General features: G+C 37.9%; 1 long non-coding RNA gene across 1 annotated transcript; it reads right to left on the bottom strand.

Moving 5' to 3' along the window:
• Positions 1 to 790: 790 nt before the first annotated feature.
• LOC122133614 lies at positions 791 to 1497 on the bottom strand. Its single transcript, XR_006152902.1, has 2 exons — positions 1459 to 1497; positions 791 to 874 (listed from the first exon to the last, which is right to left on the bottom strand). It is a non-coding gene; the product is annotated as an uncharacterized LOC122133614 (long non-coding RNA).
• Between the last annotated feature and the right edge of the window lie 5780 nt (positions 1498 to 7277).

Below are 7277 nucleotides of genomic sequence, written 5' to 3'. Positions count from 1 at the left end.
TTTATTTCTAATTATTATTTTTCAAGATTTATTTTTTCGGCTTTTTTGCCTTTACTCAGATAGGACAGTAGAGCGAGACAGGAAGCGAGCTGGAGGGAGGGATTGAGAAATGACCGCAAGTCGGACTCGAACCTGAACTCTTACCTGTATCCCCATCTTACCCATTCATGGTGCAGGGTTGCTGCCGCTTGTGCCACAGCTCCATCCCTAAAACAGTCATCTGTTGAGGATATTGCCATTTGTTTTGGAGAGTTTTGAAGTCAATGCATATGTGCAATTGATCATTGAGATAATAGAGACCGCAGTGTTACACCTAAACAGCATTATGTAATTAATTTGCCATCAGAGATCAAATCATTGGATCCAATGGTCAGACATATGTGTATGTGGTTCGAGTCTTAACATTGTTTCTTTAAACAATGGGCATCTAAGCTCAAATTCAAGTACATTTGTCTTGATTCTGACTTTGACAAAGCAGTTTTGTACTTGCCAGTGGTGATGAAACTAGTTCCAAGCACTAACTTGCTCAGAACCAATAATAAAATCTCAGTAACAGGTTATAGTACCTTAGGCAATTTATCTTGAAATCAGTAAAGCTTTTCAAGAACATTTGCCTAGATACCGTAAGAATTATTTTCTCAATATCTAGGACAATTTGCTTAAATATAGCGATTTTTTTTGCTCAGAACCAGTAATAAAATCTCAGTAACAAGTTATAGTACCTTATTAAGATACACCATCTTAGTAAGATGAAATATCTTAAATCAAGGCAATATATACTTGTTTTTTGTTTGACAAGATATTTCTTCCTACCGGGTAAGAGCATTTGACTTCAAAACTCTCCAAAACAAATGGCAATATCCTCAACAGATGACTGTTTTAGGGATGGAGCTGTGGCGCAAGCGGCAGCAACCCTGCACCATGAATGGGCAAGATGGGAACACAGGTAGGAGTTCAGGTTCGAGTCCGACTTGCGGTCATTTCTCAATCCCTCCCTCCAGCTCGCTTCCTGTCTCTACCTACTGTCCTATCTGAGTAAAGCCGAAAAAATAAAGCTTGAAAAATAATAATAAAAAATAAAAAAACGGAGCTAAATTTAAGCAAATTGTCCTAGATATTGAGAAAATAATTCTTACCGTATCTAGGCAAATGTACTTGTTTTTAGGGTAGCTTTACTGATTTCAGGATAAATTGCCTAACATATAGCCTTATTTCAAGATGATGGTGCTAGCATTTGCTGAATAAAAGCACATTTTCCAAAATATTGAGAACATGATTCTTAAATATTTTGACGAATGTACTTGTTTTTAGTCTGGCCACACTAGTTTTAAGATATATTTGGGTTCTTTGAGGCTAGATATTTTTACTTGTTTTACAAACTCTTGGTAAGTCAAATCTTCCTGTTCTGTTGGCAGATCCTTTTGCTTATTTTAAGTGATATATGCCCCATTTTTTTACTTTCTTTTCTTGTTTTTAAAGGCTGATTTTTTGCAGTGTAGGAAGAAATATCTTGAAAATATCAGGAAATATCTAGAAAAAACAAGTATATATTGCCTTGATTTAAGATATTTCATCTTACTAAGATGGTGTATCTTAATAAGGTACTATAACTTGTTACTGAGATTTTATTACTGGTTCTGAGCAAAAAAAATCGCTGTATTTAAGCAAATTGTCCTAGATATTGAGAAAATAATTCTTACGGTATCTAGGCAAATGTTCTTGTTATTAGTGTAGCTTTACTGATTTCAAGATGAATTGCCTAACACATTATCTACATTTCGAGGAAATAATTCTGACATTTTTTTGTATTTAGGCAAAATCATTTGCTGAATATAAGCACATTTTCCTACATATTGAGAAAATAATTCTCAAATCTTTTGGGTACATAGGCAAATGTACTTGTTTTAGTGTAGTTGTACTGATTTCAAGATAAATTGCCTAGCATATAGCCTCATTCCAAGATGATGGGGCTATCATTTGCTGAATATAAGCACATTTTTCTATATATTGAGAAAATTATTCTGACATTCTTTTGTATTCGGGCATATGTGCTTGTTTTTAGTGTAGTTGTACTGATCTCAAGATAAATTGCCTAGCATGTAGACTCATTCTAAAATGATGGTGCTAACATTTGCTGAATATAAGCAATTTTTTCTATATATTGAGAAAATAATTCTGAAAGTTTTTTGTATTCGGGCATATGTGCTTGTTTTTAGTGTAGTTGTACTGATTTCAAGATAAATTGCCTATCATGTAGACTCATTTGAAGATGATGGTGCTAGCATTTGCTGAATATAAGCACCTTTTTCTACATATTGAGAAAATAATTCTTAAATCTTTTGGGTATATAGGCAAATGTACTTGTTTTAGTGTAGCTGTACTGATTTCAAGCTAAATTGCCTAGCATATAGCTTCATTTCAAGATGATGATGCTAGCATTTGCTGAATATAATTACATTTTTCTACATTTTGAGAAATTAATTCTTACATTTCTTTGTATTTAGGCAAATATACTTGTTTTTAGTGTAGCTTTACTGATTTCAAGATAAATGACCTAGCATATAGCCTTATTTCAAGATGATGGTGCTAGGATTTGCTGAATTTAAGCACATTTTCTTACATATTGAGAAAATAATTCTTAAATCTTTTGGGTATATAGGCAAATGTACTTGTTTTAGTGTAGCTGTACTGATTTCAAGCTTAATTGCCTAGCATATAGCTTCATTTCAAGATGATGGTTCTAGCATTTGCTGAATATAACTACATTTTTCTACATTTTGAGAAAATAATTCTTACATTTCTTTGTATTTAGGCAAATATACTTGTTATTAATGTTGCTTTACAGATTTCAAGATAAATTTCCTGGCATGTAGACTCATTTCAAGATGATAGTGCTAGCATTTGCTAAATTTAAGCACATATTCCTACTTATTGAGAAAATAATTCTTAAATCTTTTGGGTTTATAGGCAAATGTACTAGTTTTTAGTGTAGATGTACTGATTTCAAGATAAATTGCCTAGCATATATCCTCATTTTGAGATCATGGTCCTAGCATTTGCTGAATATAATTACATTTTTCTACATTTTGAGTAAATAATTCTTAATTTTTTTTTGTATTTAGGCAAATATACTTGTTATTAATGTTGCTTTACAGATTTCAAGATAAATAGCCTGGCATTTAGACTCATTTCAAGATGATGGTGCCAGCATTTGCTGAATTTAAGCACGTTTTCCTCATTCACTTTAACCTGCTAAAGGATGATAAAGTCTGTTCTTAAAGCAAAAGTTTGACTTAGTTTAATACTGTCTTTGCACTGTATAGTATTTTGTCTACAGGAATACATAATTGCTGTGCTGTGCTGTAAAACATTGTTTTATATATTTAGAGATCAGAAGGACAAGATGCTTGAAATAAGAAATTCTGACTTAGACAAAGCAGTTTTGTACTTATAATGCCTTATAATTATGGCAATTCTAGTTTCAAGCATAAACGTGCTCAGAACCAGTAATAAAATCTCAGTAACAAGTAATAAAACCTTATTAAGATAATTAAGGACTGAAACACTTGAAGCAAGTGAAATGCTCTAACATAAAAAATGCCTGGTAAGAAGAAATATCTTGTCAGACAAAAACAAGCATATATTGCCTTGATTGAAGATATTTCATCTTACTAAGATTTCACTTTTTGCAGTGTAGTTTTCGAGATGTGTAGGGGGACGGATTTTCTATTAGATAGATGTAAATATCTCCACACTGGAGCTCAGGCAGGGACTTCGTGGAGGTTAAAGAAATAAAAATGTCAGCGGGTGCAGTACATGGATCAAACATTTTATTTTCTTCTAAATATCTCTGTCTGGCTATAGTGGTATGGTCTGTGGTTGATGGCGATCGTAGTTGAGTAGACGGCACTGCTCGAAGTTGTCCACTGTTTAACGCCATTTTCGCTGTTTCGCTGTTCTTTTTGCCCGCCAGCTAGCTATTGTAGTCACGTGACTGAAAACTATGAATTGTAACATGCCGGCATAGTCGCCCCATAATGCCGTGCGGCGGGCACATACTTTTCTCTATGTGATGCACTAGTTCTTTAACAATGTTCCTTACTGTTCTAATTGCATGTCGTTGTTCTGTGTTGGGACGGAGTTTATACAGGCAAGGCAATTTTATTTATATAGCACAATTCATACACCATACACCACATTCATTCATACGCGAACAGCGTACAGGTGTGTGACGGTAGCACAGTCTGTTTGTGATAACTTGTACCAGGGTGCCATTTTGACCTTGTGTTGTGTGTGTAATAAAAAGCCATAACAAATATTCCACACTTCCGAGATTTGTTACAATATCATTCTGCAAGTATTCCGCTCATTTAACGCAGCGGAAAGTCATTGTAACTTGAAGTCAGCAAGTAATGGGTTGCTACGCAACACTTGAAACTTTAAAGTTCTATTAGCCTGAAGAAAAAAAAATTCTTAGCGGAAATCACGAAACGGCAACAAAATCATTAAATAGAGGTATTCTGGAGGAATGTCTTCTATCGTTTTGTTAAGTAACTGTATAATAAGCGGGATTTTTTTTCGCAAAAACATGGGAGCTGAACACACACAACTGCTGCTGCACACAGAAGTGCGTTGGCTCTCTCGAGGGAGAATACTCAACCGGCTGTTGGAATTACGATCTGAAGTAGCCTATACCTTTCTGATTGAGCACAGATCTCCCCATGCCACCTTGTTCCAGGACACAGACTGGCTAGCAAAGATGTGCAAAAAGAACAAACTGAATATGTCTCTGCAGGGAAAGGACACCAGCATTTTAAACCTGTATGACAAGGTGGGTGGCTTCCTGAAGAAAGCAGAGCTGTGAAGAAGAGCCTCTGCACAGGGGGATTTCACCTGCTTTCCTCAGGTGGATGATTTTCTCTCTTGTGACGATGTGGACAGAGCTCCAGTCAAGTTGGTCGTTGTGGGACATTTGACCAACTAGATTCAAAATTTTCGTTTTCAATTTCCTACTTTCCTGACATGGAGGAGAAATTTACACAGCTGGATTGGGTGAGAAACCCATTTCTCTTGTCCAAAGCATTTGCTTTGCTTTGGAGCAGCTACTACCCTTTGCCTCCACATTTATGAGGCCTCCTTCTCTGCAATGAGTGTGATCAAAACAAAGCAGAGAAACAGACTGTGCCTGGAGAAGAGCTTGATCACAGCAGTTAACTCCCTGCCACCAAGACTGACAAAGATTCTTAGTGAAGCACAAGCACAAGTTTCTCACTAAAATGTAATTGCAAAAGCACTCAGTTCAATGCAACAATGTTCAATGTTCAATATTCAGTGTTGACAGTGTTGCTTAATAAATCAGACAATGATGGCATAGCGCTGTGTATTACATATTTTTTTCAATCAAAAATGCTTTGCGCTGGTTAGGGGGTACTTGGCTGAAACAATATTTCACAGGAGAGGTGATAAATTAGTTCAGCAGGCAAGCACAATCACCGCACAACCATCTGTAGTGTGGGACAACGCAATATGATTATTTTTCTTTCCATTGTGAGGTGTAAAACCACTGTGGAACAGTTTAGCCAGGCCATTCTCCAATAGATACTGGGCCTCGCCCTCCAGAATTTTCTTTTTCTGGGTCCGTAGCTGCGTTTCCAAATCCTCAATCTGTGTGTCTTTCTCTGCCATTTTACTGTTGAGCTCTTTAACCAGGTGCTCATATTCTGTCAACTCAATGTCCCGGAGAGAGCGCTGCTGAGCGTCCTTGAGAAGCTGCTCGAGCTCCTGTGCAGTCTGCTGGAGATGCTGCTCCTGTTGGTGCAGCTGACCCTGGAGTTCCTCCATCTGCCCGACGTTATTCTGCAGAGTGTCCAGTCCAACCATCATGTCCTCTCTCTCTGAAGCACACTGCTCATGCTGCTGGGTGTCAGTCTGCAGACGTTTGGTCAACTCTCTGATTTGTCTCTCGGCCCCCTAAAGCTTCTATCCTACTTTATTCAATTGCTCAGTCTGCCCATCATAATCCTTCCTGAGGTTCTCATAGTCCGCAGCCCTGTGGATAATGTCTTTCATTGCCCTTGAAACACTGCCTCGCTCTGTTTTAAAGCCCCCACCTCTTTGGTCAAGGCAACAACCTCCTTTCTGCTCTTATCCAGCTCTTTTTGCAATAAACATTTGTCATCTTCTAAGATTCTTACTTTTTCGTTGAGGCTAATGGTTTCTTGTCCATTCCTATTTACCACTTTATTTAGTTCACACAAAGATTTGTCTCTTTCCTTCAATTCAGCCTCATGATCCATCTGCAGTTGTTGGAACATTTCAGAGAGACTTGCTTTCTCTTTCTGTATTGCCTCAATCCTTTCTTGTTGTTCCACCATTTCAACTTTTTGGGCGTCAATCTGTGCCATCAAAGAATTGTTCAAATTTAATGCCTCGTTGAGCTGAAGTTGCAAATTATTCTCACGACTTCTTGCTTCATGTTTTCTGGCTGACAACTTCTCAGATGCTTCTGCAATTCGAGCAAGCAGCTCTTGGTTTTCCACTTTTATCTTCTCATTCACAGTCTTCATTTCAGACAGATCCCTCTGTCACGATTCCCCTTAACCAATCTCTCCTCACGAATGAGATCCTCTTCCGTTACCTTGCCTTGGGCAATTCATCTTAACTGCTCTTTTTGCAAAACATAATCCCGTTCAACCTTTCTTTGCTTAAATCTCAGTTTTACGATTTCCATTCGATTCCATTCGATCTTTTTCCCTCTCAGCGCTTTGCACCCTTAGCAGTTCCATCTGCTGCTCCAAAGTAAATGCACTCATCCACTCCATTTTAAATCGCTAATTTCCTGCCAAATAGACGCACTTCTCAATCTGTCCCAAATTTTCAGATCGTCGAAATTTATACAATAGCCCCGACGCGATAGTGCACAACCAGCAATCCAGCACAGGTGTAGAACCACCCAATCACAAAAAACTCAAAAGACTAGAGCTTCCCCCGCATCTATCTCCAAAACACAGTCCTAGCCTATTTCCAGTGCTAGTCTTCAGTGTGCACACCTGCAATTGAGTTGCTAACCAACCCCAGCACGTCTGACACACCCACGAAAAACAACAAACTTTTACAAGCAAGGCAAAAACAACAACCATCGGTAACCTGCCATTCACACGTACGCGTTGGAATGCGTTGATCCGTTAAGGTTGACGGATCCCCATCTACTTTGAATGGGGTGACGTCATCCTTTGCCGAACTGAATTGTGGCTCCGTTGGGTTCCGTTGCGTTTCAT

This window comes from Clupea harengus, chromosome 16 (genome assembly GCF_900700415.2).
Source record: "Clupea harengus chromosome 16, Ch_v2.0.2, whole genome shotgun sequence".
Taxonomy (NCBI): domain Eukaryota; kingdom Metazoa; phylum Chordata; class Actinopteri; order Clupeiformes; family Clupeidae; genus Clupea; species Clupea harengus.
The sequence above is the reverse complement of the archived record's forward strand: the minus strand, read 5'-3'. Positions and strand labels throughout refer to the sequence as shown.